Source organism: Triturus cristatus, chromosome 4_1 (assembly GCF_964204655.1).
Source record: "Triturus cristatus chromosome 4_1, aTriCri1.1, whole genome shotgun sequence".
Lineage (NCBI taxonomy): Eukaryota > Metazoa > Chordata > Amphibia > Caudata > Salamandridae > Triturus > Triturus cristatus.
In genome coordinates this window covers 1,243,918,588-1,243,936,982 of record NC_140585.1, presented here as the reverse complement: position 1 = coordinate 1,243,936,982, position 18,395 = coordinate 1,243,918,588, and the positions used below count along the sequence as shown (strand labels likewise).

At 44.0% G+C, this 18,395-nt stretch overlaps 1 long non-coding RNA gene across 2 annotated transcripts; it reads right to left on the bottom strand.

Moving 5' to 3' along the window:
• Positions 1 to 64: 64 nt before the first annotated feature.
• On the bottom strand, positions 65 to 17,001 carry LOC146856505 (uncharacterized). 2 transcript variants are annotated; one of them, XR_014980957.1, is made up of 7 exons: positions 16,862 to 17,001; positions 16,285 to 16,469; positions 14,943 to 15,016; positions 14,257 to 14,300; positions 6,225 to 6,312; positions 523 to 608; positions 65 to 121 (listed from the first exon to the last, which is right to left on the bottom strand). It is a non-coding gene; the product is annotated as an uncharacterized LOC146856505 (long non-coding RNA). The 2 variants fall into 2 exon arrangements; XR_014980956.1 differs by lacking the exons at positions 65 to 121; positions 523 to 608 and adding an exon at positions 5,642 to 5,743.
• Positions 17,002 to 18,395: the final 1,394 nt, after the last annotated feature.

Here is an 18,395-nt window from a genome sequence, read left to right as displayed (position 1 = left end):
CTTTACAAATGCACAGACTCACATGTTTCAGATTAATTGCCTTTATTGATAATACAGCTTAGTGATTACTTTAGTCTAGAATTAACAATTCTCCGAATACTTCCAGAATGTCCAAAGCCATCTGTAAGAAAGAAGACGTGTGGGTTAGGTAAGTCAAGGTACAAAAACACATTAATAGATTCAAGCCAAACAAACAGTTCAGGATGAACTATTTCCATGGCAAGCATGGTCAGGCCTCTGTCCAAAGTTGCAAAGTAGGTGAATAGCAACAGGTTTGAATTCTAACCAGTAACACTGATTTAAGATCCTATGAAGCACTACTCCACCAGCTTGGTGAACGTGTATACAGGCTTTTTTCCTAAACAATCTGGAATGCTTACAATTCACAGTGAAATTAAAGCTTCAACAGTATGACAATTAGACATTCATCCACACCAAATCACTGCTTAGTGTCCCTCCCAAGTCCACTTGTGCCTATATTCAAGTGCAAGTCCCTGTTGAGATAATGTAAAGCATGCTTACTCTTTGACAGTGCAGCGAGGAGTGCATTTCAAGGAGCGGGTCCATTCAGCATGTGCAACAAGTCAGTCCATCCAGAAATCAGCCATCTAAAAAATAAAGCAGAATATATGGTAATGTTGACAAACTTTCACACAATGTAAAAATAGTTTCCGCTTAAACTGCCCAAATGTCCGCTTGAAGTAAAAAAATACAAACACAATCTATTGCTATATGTTAAAAACTGATTATAAACCTGCTGCACATCCACCAAATCAGTTATATAGACCTGAAGAACATAAAACTCTGTAGAAAATTGTAGGCTTTACACCATTTTAAAATCTTATTTTGTATACGATTACCAACAATCAACTGCATAATTCTGTTTAAATTATAATATGTTTAAGGCATGTCCCTGCATAACCAAGTTCAGTTTTGGATTTCTATTCACTGAGTGAACCGTCCACCATGCCAACATAGCTGTTCTAATCAGGCCTCCTTCAGGATGCCCAGACATTCTCACTCCAGACTCTCAGCTTTCTGAAGCATCCCGACACGAGTACCCAAGTAGGTAAAATGCTTTTTCTGCTTCTCATAATGAAAAGGTATTCACAGTATGAACTGGTCCATTGAACCGACATCCTCCGTTTGTTGAGGAGCAAAGGGGCCTAACATGTACTTTGAGTGCTGAAGGTACAGGGAATTAAGCGTTTCATACCATTCTTAGATTTTACTTCTTTGGTGACAGCCTCAAGTTTCTTGTACCAAGAGCCCATTGGATTTCGGACGGTGACAATGCATTGAATCATAAGGAGGATTATAGTCTTCATACATAAAAGTTCCTGACTGCATACATTCTCCTCTTTGGAAAAGGCTTGGGTGTGAGCGTTTCCCCTTGATAAGCGAGGGTTAGCTATAAGCTATGCTACCCCTAGGATGACTGGTCACATGCAGCACTTGATTTGATAAAGTACTCTCCTTAATTGGGTGCCACCAAGAAAGATCACAATTCACATTGTACACCAGCCCTGCACACCAGCCCTGCTCTGGTACAGAAAGTGGCCTCAGATTCCAAACAGGGTTCCCCGGAGCAGAACAGAAGAATTGTTGCAGACTAGGAAGCTGAATGAGATAAAGCATGGAAAAGTACACTCATAACTGGATGAGTGACCCTGGCCTTCAGTAGACCTTGCTAATCAACTTTGATTATTAACAAGGGCCTATGGTAATGCTAGAAATGACACTGGTTTCACAGAGAACGAAGCTGAAGGTCATGTAAAAGGTTTGCTGTATAGATGTCAGTGATTGGTCCCAATTGTTGTAGCTAAAAAAAAAAAATAAGGTGATCAATTGGCCTGTGCATAGTTATAAGGGCAATACATATAGGTGGCAGTAGACAAGTATCCCTTGACAAACATCACATACATGATTAGAGTGGCGAGTGGCAGGTGCCAGGGTTTGCTCAACCTGGCATCCATGTATTATCAAGTTTCATCCAGACTCTCAGGATCTAAGGGTGTTAAACCCATACAGATTTAAAATAAATGCTGTACAGGCTGGTCTCTGCAGCAGAGGTATTCTAGAGGGTCATGACAAGCATGTTGCAATGCATATTCTACTACAAAGATTAGGTTTTAATATTTGGTGAAAATAATTTACAACACAATTAAAGATACAGGTTTTTTTTAAAAGATTTCAGTAGCAGGTCCTCACAATAAGTTTAAGTTAGATTGTTCAGAATTTGAGGGTTTTTTTTAGGACACATGATCACAGCGGATAGCATCTTGCCCAAAAATGAAACTCGGAACCACCTACACACAAGGATGAGATGAAGTACTTTGAGGAAACGCTTGAATTCTATAGCAAATTCGTTGACAAGCTTGCAGGTGAACATTTTAAATTGACTACTTACTAAAGAATGAGATACTATTCAGGTTGGAGGACAATATCAAGTCAGCATTAGCAAGTGCACCCAATTTGAAGACTTTCATTCAAGAGACATTGTGATCTCCACAGATTCTAGCTCCAGAGGCTTAGATGCAGTTTTAAGACAAGAGGTAGAAAAAGGGGTTGAGACTATTGCATTTGGCTCGCACTCATTACATCAGGCAGGAGTCAATTACACAGGGATAGAGAACAAGAAACTGGCAGCACACTGGGCAAACAAATTCAAATTGTGTGGGGAACAAAATTTGGCTTTAAAACAGACCAGCAACTTCTTAAAATGTTCACTAAGAAACACCTGGAATCCTTAGTCCGGAAGTGGGTTGTGAGTCTGCAGGAGTATGTTTGGGGTGGAGTATGTGCCATGATTAACAAACTATGCTGCAGATGGTCACAGGTGGCAGAATTATAAGGGGAGTGTGCCATAAAACGGGCCGCAGTTGAGAAAGGATTCTTAGAGGATTTGTAGAAAAAGAACGAGGGTGGGCATGTTGAGCGCCATGAGGAAATACTCAAGCCTTATTGGACAGTGCATAGTCAGTAGCAAATGGGAGTATGTCCAGGGCATGAAACATCCCACCCATAGTCTCAAGAGACAAGTTCCTCAACTTGGCTCATGAAGGACATATCTAGATCGCAGAGACTAAGTTTGGACTTTTGCTGGCCCAGAATAGACTCCAACATTGAGAAAAAATAGGTACGGGAGTTTATACCCAGCTCCACTAGTGACCATGCTTAAACTGGAAACCACGCCTATGCACTGTAGACAGCCACAAGAGTGACCATGGGTGGTTATAACCTCGGTTATTGTAGGTCCTCTAACAAGAGAGAAGCAGTTTTCCCCCACCCCTACAAAAGTGTCCGTGGATCTTTTCACATTGACAACTAAAGTCGGTCAGGTATCAGCACCAAGACTTATCAATTTCATGTTAGAGGTGTTGCGCAGCTCTGTTAAGAGCAACAATTGTGCACAGTTCTGCTTCCAGAAATGAAAGCGTTCATACACTGCAACAGACAGATTAAGTGCATTATACCATCCCGAAACAAATGGAATGGTGGAGGGATTGACTAAGATCATCAAGGAATTCAATTGGCCAGAGCCATCTGTTTGGGTGTGAGAGGGGAAATCACGAAACAACTAGAAGCAGATTGACTCCATACCAAACTATTAAAGTCACACCGTTCCAGCTCTTAAATTGAGACTAGTGGGTTGGATGAAGTGGCATAAGGGTTGTTTGGACTTTGAGATCAAACATTAACGCACAAGTTACTTAACTAATGTTTCTTCCAGATAGAAACATGGAATCGATACCTTTGGTAACTTTCAGATAAAAAGGAACAGAGTCAAAGCTGAGAAGAAAATACATGGAATAAGACCTGGCTATGGTACCCACAGGCAGAGCAATGTGGATCCGGCTTCAGTAAACACATGACACTTGAAAAAGGGGCCCATACTGGAGAAGAAAAAAGTAGAGACTACGACTCCCACTGCGCCAGACAGAGATGGTGTGGGCTCCGATCAGGAGAATATGCCGCCCACATTCTCAGATTATGTAGCAAACCCAATTTGAATTTTCTCCTACCGTTTCCTCAGGCAGCATTGATGTTGTTTATTGTATAAATCTTTACGTTTTTCTCCGTTTCTCCCCCTCAAATACTCTTATTGCAAGGGGGGGGGGGGGGGGGAGGAGAGAAGAGATGTGGCATCTCCCAGCTTTTGGGGGGGGGGGGGGGGGGGAGAACTACTCTACATCAGGAGCACCCATAGATCGTTAATCTTCAAGAAGGGCCCCCCCCCCCCCCCTTCAATTTGCGTTCAGCTACTAACACATCTTGCCTCAAAGGGTCTGTTCATACAAAAGCCGGCAGTGGGCAGAGTAATGGACTTCCAATACAAGTTAATCGCCAGATACTACTGGCAGCTACAGATTTTAGCACATTCAGGATCCTAAACATTCTACCTTGAGCTCCAATGAACGCCTTTGAAAGTGACCAGTTAGGGACAGTATTGTTAAATACTAGTGTTCAGCACGATGGCATGTGCATCCAGCACACTTACAAGAACGCTTGGCTCACTTTGTTTTAAGTTAAGGAAGATTTAATGGCTAAAGAAGCAGATGCCAGAGTAGGTCAAACAGTCTCAATGGCATGTGAGCAGCGGTGACTACAGCAATATTCTTAGCTGGGAACCTAGAAAACAGGGTTACTAATATGGACCATAGTTAGAAACACCCAAATTGATCTGCCGACATCCCAGTGCTCACTAACAAGCCCGCCCCCCCCCCCCTAAAAGGGAGCACCTCACTTCACAAGAGGTTAGTCATGTGCAAGACACACCCTGTTAAGATTCCACTGTGAAAGTCATTGTAAGGGAGAGACTGCAACCTACAGGATAAGAAAAGCAAATTAGTAGTGCGGAAACTGGCAATTTAAGAATGGGGCTAGACTGCCATCGTCCAAGGCAGTTAGGTGAGCACGTAAAGCTCAGAAACCTAGCACGTCGTGTCACACAAAGGCATTAGAGCACAGCTTAACCCACCCCTCTATTACTGCAGAAATCACATTAAACTCACTGAGCAGACACCAAAACCTAGACTGTCAACCGGCAAAGTAATTCCTCCCGTACGAGAAACCACAATTATTTTTTAATATGGGTAATTTTAACCCCAAGAAACAACTCCCTCACCTCTCACCAATGACAGCTATTCCACTGCCCATAAGTTTCAGTAAATGCTCAGCTGTAACCAGTATTTCCAATCCCAAGTGACCTCAGGCACAACAGTCCCCTCTATGTCCAATAATAGCAAGTCTCCCACTAGGACAGCATTTTCATAATGTTGACCCTGCAATGAAACTCCCCTGAAAACATTCAGTAGAAGCATCAAGGACGCAATGTTTCCAAAACTAGTTCACATGTCGGTCTGATCAATAGTTATACATTTGGACGAGCGAATATATCCACAAACTCAGCATAAGCAGGGGTTTGTACCAAATAGTTCCTAAGGTGGACACAAGAAACCTCCTGAACAGAAGAATAAAAGCCATCTCTCCACAAGGGCAGATCTCACATTGTAGTGAACTAGTGGTCCCTCCTAAACTCCTCTGGTGCCCAGGCAGTATTCCATCTCTCCAGTTTAGGTCCACAGGCAATAAAGACTCATGCCCGGCTGCAGACTTTAGAAATGCACAGACTCACATGTTTAGGATTAATTGCCTTTATTTATATGACAAACAGCTTAATAGAAAATGTGAGTCCATAAACCAACAATAATCAGAAAACGTTCAGAATGTCCCAAGGCATCTGCAAGAAATAAGACGAGTGGTGGGTTAGGCAAGTCAATGTCCACAAGTCTCTGCAACATATAACAGATCGAGACAAACAAGTAGTTCGGGATGGACTATTCCCATGGCAAGCATGGTCAGGCCCCCTGTCTAAAGGTGCAATGTAAGTGAAAAGCAACAGGTTTGAATGCTACCCAGAACCACTGATTTAAGATACTATGAAACATTACTCCACCATCTGCGTGGATGTGTATATGGGCATTTTTTCCTAAATATCTGGAATACTTACAATTCCCCAGCCTAACTCAACTATTGGTTTTGCCTCATCACCAGACATAAATGCACATTAAGTTTTAACATCTACTCCCACAATAATGCGCAGCATTTTAGGTTCAGATATTCAGCCACACCAAATGGCTGCTTAGTGTCCCTCTTCAACCTACTCATGCCTAGAATCCAGTGCAGGCCCCTGTTAAGTAAACAATGTAAAGCATGCTTACACATGACAGCGGTGCAGCTTCGAGGATTGCACTTCAATGAGGGGGTCCATTCAGCATGAACAAGCGAGTCAATCCAGAATCAGCCAACCTAAAAAAAGCAGAAAGTCTACAGTAAAGTCAAATAATTTTTACACCGAGTAAAGCTAGTTAGCCTGCTAGAACTGGCCAAATGTCAGCCCCCCAAAAAAAAAAACCAATGCTAAAATGTTTAATACGGATTACGAACCTGCCGCCATGTTCCAGGTGTACACAAGCCACAAGAAGCAGTATAGACCTGAAGAACATAACACTAAAAACCTATTGAAAATTGTAGGCCTTACGATTTTAAAATCGTATTTCGTTTACCATTACCATACAATCCTGTTCTTGAAGCCATGTACCTGCATAAATGCATAACCAAGTTTAAACTTGGATTTTCATTTACAGATTGAACCATCAGCACTGCCAACTTCAGAGCTAGACTAGACAGGCCTCCTTCAGTACATATAAGACACCATTCTCACTCCAGACTCCTCAGCCTTCAGAAGCATCCTCACACAAGTGCCCAAGTATGCAAAATGTTTTTTCTGCTTCCCATAATGAAGAGATTGTGTTACACAATAGTATCAAAGTATGAACTTGACCATTGAACCAACATCCACCATTCGTAGAGGGGGTAAAGGGCCAAGCACGTACTTTGACTGCTGAAGGTACAGTCAATGAAGCACTTTGCCTGTTATGGTGTTCCATGCCACATTTAATTAGATTTTTACTTAATTGGCAACAGCCTCAAGTTTCTGCAGCTACAGCCCATTAGAGAATGGATAGGGACAATCCATTGAATCATGAGGAATAAAGTCTTGATACATAAAGGTTCCCGACTGCATCCATTCCCCTCTTTGGAGGAAGAAATGGTGAGCGAGAGCCCCTTCGTGAGTGATAACTATTTGTGATGCTACTCAGAGGAAAGCAGGTCACACGTAGGTCTTGATTCAATAAAAACCTTATCTGGGTGCCACCAAGAAAGATCACAATTCCCATTGTCCACTAGATCTGCTCTGGTTTGTCATACTCCAGCAAATTCCCAATTATTTAGAAAACGTGCTTCAGTGTGATTGAGATACCACTTTGGTAGAGGAAGTGGCTCATAACAGATTCCACACGGGGTCCCCAGCATCATATGACTAAACTAGGAGGCTGAACAATGAAGCATGAAAAGGTACGTTAATAACCCGATAGACCCTGCCCTTCAGTAAACCTTACATACACTTTATAGCATTAGGACCTACAGGAAATTCTACAAGTGACACTGGTTTGCCAGGGATCCAAGCTGAAGGTCATGTATTAAGCCTCACTCCCCTTCAAAGTACCCCAAGATGAGGTCCCATACTTTGGTACAGTGAAGCAGTCTAACCTTAGCCGCTTCTCAGCTTCTACCAAGCAAGAGAAATCATACATAGAGCACTTAACATCCTTGATCTGATTCTCAATCACTAGGTATTCACCCTGCTAGGTTCTTTATAAATATTGTCAGGTTGCTGCTGTTCAGGTATTGCTTCTTTAAGAAGAAGCCGACAAGAAAGACAATTGTTTTTTCCACAACCATGGTAAGTGGAGAGAATAAGAGACCTTTAATTATTGCAAAATCACAAACTCCTCTGATGGCACTGGAATGCAAGTTAAGACGCACAGGCCATTTGTCCGTAAGTGGTTAAGCAAACATGCATAGCTAATGCTTCATCCTTCTACAGAGATGTAGAGGCTGTAAGACAGGCCGAGGCACTAAGCATGAAGGAGGAACCGTGTAAGGCAACCATCTCCTCAGAGTCCTTCAAAGCTTTACATTTGTTCATAATTCACTGTAACTAACTCTTAAAGGACACTACATGTACCTACACTACTACTGCTAATACACATGAACGCTAGACAGATAGCCACATTTAATTCTGACATCTGCCCTCCCTTACTCATATTTTCACTGTATCCCCACAAACATGTAATTTATGCATGATGTGGGAGTAAAAACACGCTGAGAACTGCACCAGTCAAATGGGAGATGGTGGAATTGTACTCGCACTACAGTTGGTTTAACAGGGTTTGATACCTGTGCACAAACCAATTGAAAACATCCATGTCCAGTTGCTGCTGCACCACATACTACCTTACATCGGCTTACTGGGATATATAACACCGCACTGTAAGATCAAGCATTAGGTAACACGGGCCTTTGTGATACATGTATTCAATATCTTGAATTTACTAATTCTGTAAACCCCAATAAATGTTAGAAATTAGTGTACTAGCATACCAAATCAATGACTCCACTGTCGATTAGATTTAGCCCATTGCCAACTGGTGTAGTCTAGGCATAGTTCAATCAATGATTTTTTCAAACCAACCTCCTACTGTGCTTGGAACTCCCAGCATTTACAACGCTGGTTCACACTCCCAACCTTACATCTGTAATCGTACTCAACATTTAGCAAGTGGTATATTACACACTCCTCTGTGCACCCAATCTACTTTCAGCATTAAGCAAAGACGGGTTTTCTTACATTTTGATTACGCACAGCTTTCAAGATTCACCACAAGGAGTCATGCAAGAAGCCTCAGAAGATTCACCAAGCCACAAGAGGACACAGAGCACCAGTCTGCAGCTGTAATCTCTTCCAGGATTGGAAAAGTAGTACAAGCCAATTGTGAAACTAGACCATAACAATGAAGTATACCATCTTGCAGGCATGCTCCTATACTAAGAACACAACACCGAGCAATATTACAATAATTCATACTAACCAGATGAATGTGATCTCTAGCATCACATCTGCTTCTTTACCATCCTGAAGGCTGCGTTTGAGCTGCTACATTGCTTTAGTAAGATTTCACTGCAAAATTTCAGAATGGATGCCTGGAGTGGCTTTCGATGGGACGCCCTTTGGAGCCAGCTCTCAGGCTATCTCGAGAGATAGACGGACAGAGCTCCGCTCCATCAATCTCTCAATGCCGTCAGCAGTACAGCCGGATCACCCAGTGGGAACACCCAAATAAAGAACGGGTGGCCCACATGGGGACCCGGCTGAAGTGCTGAGGGCTGGCTTAAAATTAAGCCATTTGATAATTTCATTATTCATCACAGAAGATTATTAGGTAAAGAATGGATAGGGAGAAGGACACAAGCCAGAAAATATAGAAGAAAAAACACAAAAACGGACAATACAAGTTTTCAATTCTTATAAATTAAGTTAACATGGTTCCTTCTAACAAACTTCTGAAAGTTCTCATGGTGTGAGACTAGTCAGCATGATTAAGTGTTTCCTCTGGTTGAGGGGGGGGGGTCATCTTGGTTCATTATCATGCTAATTGTTTACATGTCACGCCAATACATGACTACATTTGTTTCCAGAATTAAAATCCAATTAGTGTGCCATGAAATTTGAGACTAAACCTAGAGGACTCCACAACATGACAGCCCAGGTGAATCATACAAAATGCTGCCTGCAGCCTTAATGACATTAGTTATATACAGGTATATATTTGGGGGGGGTGGGGGTATAAAGTTAAGTTGCTGCTCTGCGTGAAAGATGGATTGAAATGTGAACACAAGCTGGTGGCTGAAAGGTCATGCTGGATTCTGTTCAGCAGTTTCAGGTTGTACAAGGTACCCTTAACATTGTCCTTAATATGCTTTTTCATGGTCAGTTTGGAGTCCAGAGTGAGCCCTAAAGATGTGACAGTTTTGTCTAGTCAGTAGGAGTCAAAGGAGTTTACCCATTTCAGCATTTGCGTGGAGCGCTGTATTTGGTAAGAGTAGAATAGGTGTCTTGGTTGAGTTTCAGGTGGTTGCAAGATAGCCAGTGTTGACTGAGGGTGGTATTTAAAATAGCTGAATGTCTTCAAGTAGAAGACTTCCATGTAGAGCTGGGTGTCATCCGCATATAAATGGAAGGAGATTCGTTGGTTATGGATGGCGGTGAGAAGTTCCAAATTATTAACTAGTGAGAGCAAGAGAAGAGCCCTACCCACCCGCCACCCCCCAACCTTTCTGGTCTGAAGTTAAGGTCAATCAGGTATGCTTCTGTTTTTTTTATTCTTGGCATGACTTCATATGAGTTGGACAGTCTGGCATCACTCCAGTTTTCAGGAAGCTGTTTATTATCCTAGTCCAGAGAGGCCTTAGGGCATGCTGGAGTTTTTTTGACGAGGGGTGATCATTGCTGAGGGTGTCTGTTGAATATTACAGTTTCTAGTTAGTAGACTTAACATCCAATCAGTAGCAGTCCTGAGACATGCATATACATGCTCAAGTATTGACTTGGCTCAGAATTTCAGTAGTTGTATCCAATCCAGCCAGGTGTACATACTAGCAAATCCAGTGATGGTTGGCATTTGAGATTGCGGTTCAAAAAGCCACAATTTGGATACACCAGGGAGGTGGATGTCAAGCTTCCCAAAGAACTACTATAGATGGATCCTAGCACATGTAGCCGTCTACTTTAATATATCCCAGTTATTGAGTTTACAACAAAGTCCAGCATAGTACTCAAACGGAGCACGTTCCGCATAAGTACTACAGTCTCCCATCTTGAAAAGACGTTTCAGTCCAGGTCACTTCTCAAAAAGAGAACCTAGGGTGGAACAGCAACCATATACGTAAATATGTAATGTTAATGTAACTCGTGGGTTTCAAAAGTTCCATCTAATTGGTCCTCCTCAAAGCAAAAAAAAGGAACCAAGGTAAAAAGGCACGGTGGCAATAGACTGACCCAGCCCCATCACAGATGCCAGTCTGGCTAACATGGGAAGTGAAGGTGGTGACACCTCGTACCATCAGACCCTGTAGGTTGTCACTAGGACCAAAGAAGACTAAAAACTAAATGAACTGTCAGTACGAAACAAGTAAGATTTCAGGTCACATGTTTGGTAAAGACTTGCTAATCAAGCAGTGACAGACCAGTAGCTCCCTAAACTCTACTGGTCTTGCATTGCAGCTGCAACCAAGTCCAGGATCAGCAACAAACCGCACTATTGTTTGCGTTATTCATTGCAAAATATAAGATTCCAGCTGATACCATTCCTGCTGAAAAATACATCCTTGTCATAAAAGACAACTGCCACTCTGGATCACTAACCAGTAGTTACTTCACTCTCCACAAAAACACCAAATTATATAACGCAGTCTGGTGACTAAAGCCAATTTTTAGTACAGGTGGTGCAGTTGGTTCCATACTCAAGCAGATGGTGCAGCTTCTTGCATTCTGTGAAAGCCACATCACTCAATTATCTTGTGGTTGCACAGACCAAGAAAACTGATCAAGCTGGACTTAGTTGGGCCCAGGCCTCTTTCAAAAGGACTGAAGTCTCAGCTGAGCAATGATGGAAAGTTAATGTCTTTGAAGAGGTATTTTTAATTATCTTGGTCACAATTCCATGCATAGTCTATTCCAGATCTTCCATCACCCCGCATGAAGCTGCCTCTAGGTGAAGCGGACCAGTGGGCTCAACCCTGCAATGCCAGCCCACAGGATCAGACCATTACTAGTTCAGGGCTCGTATTTTTTGCAAGATTTTTAATTATTCCACTCCAACTGGAGCCAGGTAAGCGCTTTAAAAAGGCAGGACGGTATGCTTCAATTTAAGTTTGAAGCAGTTTAGGTGCTGTCTACAGAGTTTGTAAGTTCATGGGATTTCTTTGGGCCTGCGTAGATAGTGTAGAAATGCAGAAACATCAAAGACAAATTACTTGCATATAGTGAGCCAACTGAATGAGTATCATGATCCTGCTCAGAAGACACCAGTAAGAGTTGGTTTAAAAACAATTGGAATTCAACGGCTAAAAGATCGATCAAACCGCAACTTCAGATGGGGTGTGGTTGTTCCCAGTTCCTTCAGTCAGTTGAATTGCTGTTGTCGTATTGCACCCACTGAAGATTTTAACATCTGGAAGAGTTGGAAGCAGCGCCCCTTCTTGCAGGTATACGCGCTTCAGGAATGGGAGGAGTTTGAGCAACCCCAAAGACCATCACAATGAGGGTGGAGTTGGAGGTCACCTGCTTTTACTTCAAACGCTAGTGAGCTTACCCTTTTCAACCAGCTCACTAACAATTATGAGAACCCAGTAGGGCCCACACAAGACAGTTAACTTGGAGAAAAGCGGAATGGATTAAAATGTGCAGCCTACAATGGGATTGGAATTAATGGCAGCACTAAAGATTCCACCTGCGCACCAAGGAATCCTGACTGCATGCACACTGTGGGGGTTGAGACTCTTGTACTTTGTGACGGTAAAGTACCAACATTCAACCTGAACAGGAAGACTAGGGGGTTTGCTGCTGCAGCAGCAAACATGGAGCCAAAGAAAGGGTTTCAAAACAGCTGCACTCTACAGTGGGTTTGTGCCACCCAACACTAAGCAGGAGCTGATAAACATTAGTGACAGTAGAAAGAAGGCCCCAATGAACAAGGAACCGTGGTTCTGCAAGCCACAACCACTGGACAGTCCTTAATGCATGCTTTCTGCCACACATGGAGAACCACTTCTCAAAGTCCTGTTTCATCTGCGCCAACAATGGATCCAAGTTGTCTGAGATCATCCCCTCCAAACCTGTTGCCAGAAACCGGAGTATTTGAGCAGCGAGGGCTGCCAATGGAAAGTGTAGCCATGGATGGCCTTCTGTGTTTAGCTACAAGTGGGAAGGCCTTGTCCCAATTCACCTTGTAACCAGACAGGGCTGCAAATCCATGAATACATTCCAGCAGGGCCGGTAGGAAGCAGTTGAGGTCTGTTAGAGTAAAGAGGACATCATCCACCTAAAAATAATTTTGAGAAACCATCCACGGGCCAAGGGCACCCACAATACTGGGTGAATCACAAATATTAGAGGCCAAGAGTTCCATGACTAGAAACAAGGGAAGGCATCCCCAGTGGGTGCCACTTAGGATCAGGAAAGGGTCTGTAAGGTAAGGACCCCCCAGTTAACTTGAGCTGTTGGACAATCATACAGCAGTCGCACCTCGGCAATTAGTTGGTATCCCAGGCCTAATCATTCCAGGGTGGCTAAGAGCTAGTCCCAGTCAATGCGGCTGAACGCTTTTTCAGCGTGTGGAGAAGAGGAACTTCACATTAACCGTGAGATCCTTGGCTGTCCAAAGGGTGTGGGCCAGGTTGCATAGGTATATCCTTGAGGAGCAGCCTGGCATGAAACCCAACCTGCATGTGGCGAATCAGGGAGGGTATGACCTTGCCTAGGTGCATTGCCAAGACACTGGCCAGGATTTTAATTTTGCAGTTTAGCTAAGAGATAAACCTATAGCTGCCACACAGGAGAAGACCTCTCCCAGATTTTGGAAGAACCACGACCACCACCTTGTTGGAGAGGGACCCCAGGGAAGTAGTCTGCTCTGCCTCCCAAAAGGCGACGGGGAGGGTGTCAACCACCTCCTCACCTGACCATCTAACATTGCACTGGGAAGCCATCCTCGCCCAGCATCTTCTGATATGGCAGTGGAGCAAATGGCAAGTGCCATCTCCTCCTACCTGAACTCCCCCACCAGGATCCCCACACCTACCCATGTGGGACTAGACAGGGGAGGTCCACTCCCCTCAAGGTGGCGGCGATGCAGCCCACGCCAGTGAGTAATAGACTTCTGAGTAAATGCACCACATACAGCCCAAGAGGCTAGAGATTTGAGCAGACATTCAGGTAAGAAGCCTAAACATACAGTCTTGAGCCTTTAAGCACCCAATGAGTTCCTTTGGAAATAAACAGTTACATTAAATAAAGCCCTTCGTAAGATGGCACACGCATCCAGCATGCTTACTAAGCTCGGCTCAGTTCAATCAAAGTTAATATTTGTTGGCTGGAGGAGCAAATGCCAGAGTAGGTCAATCAGTATAAATGGGATGTGGGTGGACGCGATTACAGCGAGATTCTTTGCCAGAACCTAGAAAACAGGTAGTTACTAATGTGGACCCAAGTTAGAAACAGCCATCAACATCTTCCCAAGGGTAATGGTATGCAAGTGCTTCTATTGGGAGATATATACACATACATACCCTTCAGATTTCACTGTGGAAGGGAGTGTTAGGGAGACTGCAACCTACAATACAACAAAAACACGACAAATTAGCAAAGCAGAAGACAGCCATTCGCAAGAATGGGGCTGAACCACCATCATACAAGGATTTTAAAATGACACGTTTCAGAAACCTAGCATGTTTCGTCAAAAAATATTTACCGAGCACAGCTATACCAAGCCCTCTATACCTACAGAAAATGACAGTCACTGATCAAACAAAAAACGAGACTGTCAACCGGAATAGTAGTTACTCTTAGAAACCAGCTTCAAATAAAAATAATTAACAACTCGATTATAAGCCGAAACAGCATCGTTAACACTCACCTCCCACTAATGACAGACAAATGTTTCACTGCCCATAAGGAAACGGGGACAAGCCAAGCCTCACTTGGACCACTGCTGAACTGAATAAAATCCCACTTGAGTTGCCTCTCTGGGGAAAACTGGAGCTCTCCAAATAAGAACCTCCTTGTTATCAGTTCTCCCAAAACTAACCGACCTGTCCATGGCTACTTAACACCAAGGAAAGGAACAATAAATGCCTCCAGCCATACTCCTCCCATCTCCCACCCTGAACAGTTCTAAACTGTCACATTACAAGCGATACTCTACAGCCAGGACCCTGGTAACCAATCATTCAGTAAAAGGATTCAAAATACAAACCTCCGCACAGAATCGTCAAGCCTGACCAGGATCCCAGGCACCTCCCGTGCGTCTGAACACGCCATGCTTCTCTGCTGAAACGAGATTGGGATGAAAAACAGGGTCAGAACAAACCACGCGGCATATCATCATCAAGGACCTTATCGCTGCTTTTTTGGCTTTAAAAGCCAGAAAACGGAGATAATGTTTTTGCCCTATTAACAAGAAGGTGCTAACATGCATAATCACATGTTAGCACCCTTTTCCCTACGCCTCCCTTCGCATCTCTAATGAGATGCGAAGTGGGCATTCCTTCCCAAAATAACTGGAGAAAAGTCACAAAATGACATTTCTCCAATCAATGGGCACGCTAACAAGCATAGCGATAAGAAAAGTAGCGCTAACCGCGGTTATCGCTACTTTGCTTATGCCTGCTTTTAATTTGACTTAACCATGATATCCACCTTCCATTGGATATCACAGCTAAGTATGCCCTGCACCAGCAACAACGTAGCACTAAACGTTGTGCTATTATCGCTGAAAACCCAGTGCTATTTGCACATTTGGCAGCAAACAGTTATTTTTTGATCACTCTGGAGATAAGCATCGCTGATAGCGCGCTATCTCTGCGATAAAAACAAGCGATAGCCAGTGATAATTATCCTCACGCTAAGAGCGCTTAGAGAGAATTAGCGCCAGTTGTGGATAATATGCCCCCACATATGCTACAGCCATCAAAAGACACTGCAGGCGCCAGAAGAGAACCTAGTTTAATTGCAGCCTCCCTTATTGGTAGACCCGCCCAAACTCAATGCCTGTGTTGAAGTGTTTGTGTTAATTTTTATACATGGAAAGTCTCCGCGGCCTGCAGGAAAACCCAGTCATTAACCTCCCTTCCTGCCCTCGAGACTGCGATCCATGCTCCGTGAACACTGCATTTAGAGCAACCCGCTCCCATAACTTTGAAACCAGCGTTTCCGGATTTCACCCGCCTCTAGGATCGAAGAGGGCGGCGGGACAGTATAAGAAAACGTGGTTATATCAGATCTCTAGGCCTAACCTCCCAGAAACAAATAAAAACGCGTTCAGATTTCAATGGAGACCCCGTAATAGAAGGACTCCCATCTCCCAAAAAACCTTACGGATAGTTTGTAAAACGGTAGAATATTTTATAATCTAGTGTTGACAAACCCACCCCATTAACCATTTCCAGGCGATAGTGGGAGGTGAGCTCAACTGCACCGCATTCTGTATAGGCGCCCAACACCAGTCAAAGGGCCGAATATACCTTCAAGTCACAGATGACCCTCTAGTTAAGAGTGGAGGCAACATTCTATAGGAAAAAATACGTTTAGTGCCTTACCATGTGTGGGTGCCACAAGCCGTGGTTACGCATTAAAACGCCTGCAAGGAAAAGCAAGAACAGCTGCCATTGCATCGGTCAGTTTAGGGGCCGTGTGGAACGCCTACAGACGCCCCTTCTAGAAGGTTCTTCGGTGTCGGCGGGAGGAGGACTTTCTCTGGTAACGGGACCACCGGAGGACAACACTGCAATTGAAACAAGTAGAATAAGTGTTCACGGTATAACAAAGTACTGGCGAAAGCATATTCCCTGTAAACGCCCAACAGGTATACCCACACCTCACTTAAACGCAATACAAGAGATCACCTACACTTGCATATACAAAAATAAGGGGAAACGACTTTAAAATGGTCAAGTGCGCATTCCGGAAACAAAGTCTATTTTCCCAATCGTGACGAACTAGAAAGTTATAAACTCGTTGAAAGAGATAACGACATAACAAAAAGGTGCACTAGCAAGATTTAAAAGGAATCGTCAGCCACCCACCCCAACGAAACATACAGCGCTTTTAATTCAGGCGGAGAAAGCAAAAAACGACTAAGCCAAGAACTAAATAGTGGGTATTAAAATAACTTACCCTCGAATCACCTGTCACAGAGCATAATGGAAAACAACAGCTTAAAAAAATGCTCGCAAAATATTGTCAAAGCACCTAGACGCTTGAAACAACCAAAGACTACGCCTCCAACGTAAAAGATAAACTCGCCTATAACATCAAATGAACTACCTTCTCCCAACCCTTCTTAAATACAAAGTTCAGTGACAGCCAGCGGCCACATGGCAAATTCTAAACCAATCATACGCCATTTCGCGGTAACAAGCCACAACTCGCTTGGTCCGTTGACCAATGCATTGCCAATTAGCCCCTATGAATATATTGGCCGCCATGGTCACCCGACACCACTCAGCCAATCAGAGTCCATCTGGATAATGAGCCCCACGTGTTATGGCCACCAGACCACGCTTCAGCCAACATCTGATCGCTCTTCAGCCAATCACTTGATGACCATCCTTCAGCGAATCAAACTCACTGGGGGGTAACAAGCCACGCTTGTGATGGGTCCTTGAACACTCCAGCCAATCAGAGGCCGCACGGAATACCAAGCTATGATCCTCTGACAACTGGACTATTCTCAGGAACTCAGGCAATGCTGTGATACAGGCCTGCTCTGTTTAAATACTATTGGCGCCAAACCAAGACTAGTTCAAGTCGCCCTCGTGACGCAGGGCAAATCGACAGCTATGCAGTGGCGTTGGGTAAAATGATGGGGCCCACGGCAGAACGTGAAGAGGGGCCCCGAGGCTCTCATATCACAGATATTCATTGGTCCTAGGGTGAGAGGGGCCCCGCCGCGCCGTAGGGGGTGTTCTGCCCATAGAGCTAAGCACACACTGATAACCTATGCACTACTGCAACCCTGCTTCCAGCAGTCACGGGGACCCGAGCTGCACACTTATTTACAAGCGTCATGCGCCGCCCGTGCGTCATGTTTAATATGGGGAAGAGTGATGAACCGGCGGCGCAAAGGGCTTGTAAATAAACCCCATAGTTTAAAGTACCAGGAACCACACAAAGCTCTAACAATGCACCTCCCTGTTGGCCCACAGCACTGAATGGTGTCAATGGCACAAATGAAGTATCCGTAAAGTGGAATGCCGCAGGTTGCATCCAAGCTGTCATAAAGACATTAATGGTACCTATAGAGTGCATCAACGCCCCACCCCCGAGGTCTGAACACTACATTGGCCCACAAACAATCCTGCACAGGCGTCATCATTCAGATGACCCTGCAGATAGAGGGACTGGGTGCCCTTGCCCACTGGCACTCCATGCCTGTGCCATCATTTACTCACGTGCGGGCCTACAGCCAAAGTTACCCCCTCACTCCAGGTCATTACGAACCATGCCCTAAACCTTACAGTGCTGAATTCAGGTGTGTTAAATGGATGCAAAACCGGACTACAATACCCAGAATGCATTAGGCTATCACACAAAGGGCCAGGTCTGGAAACTGGGTGTAAAGGCCTGGGCAGAGGTGATGACCATACCTATATCACCACCACCCTGCTCCCCTCGATCAAAATCTATATTAGTCAGGGAAGCATGTTAG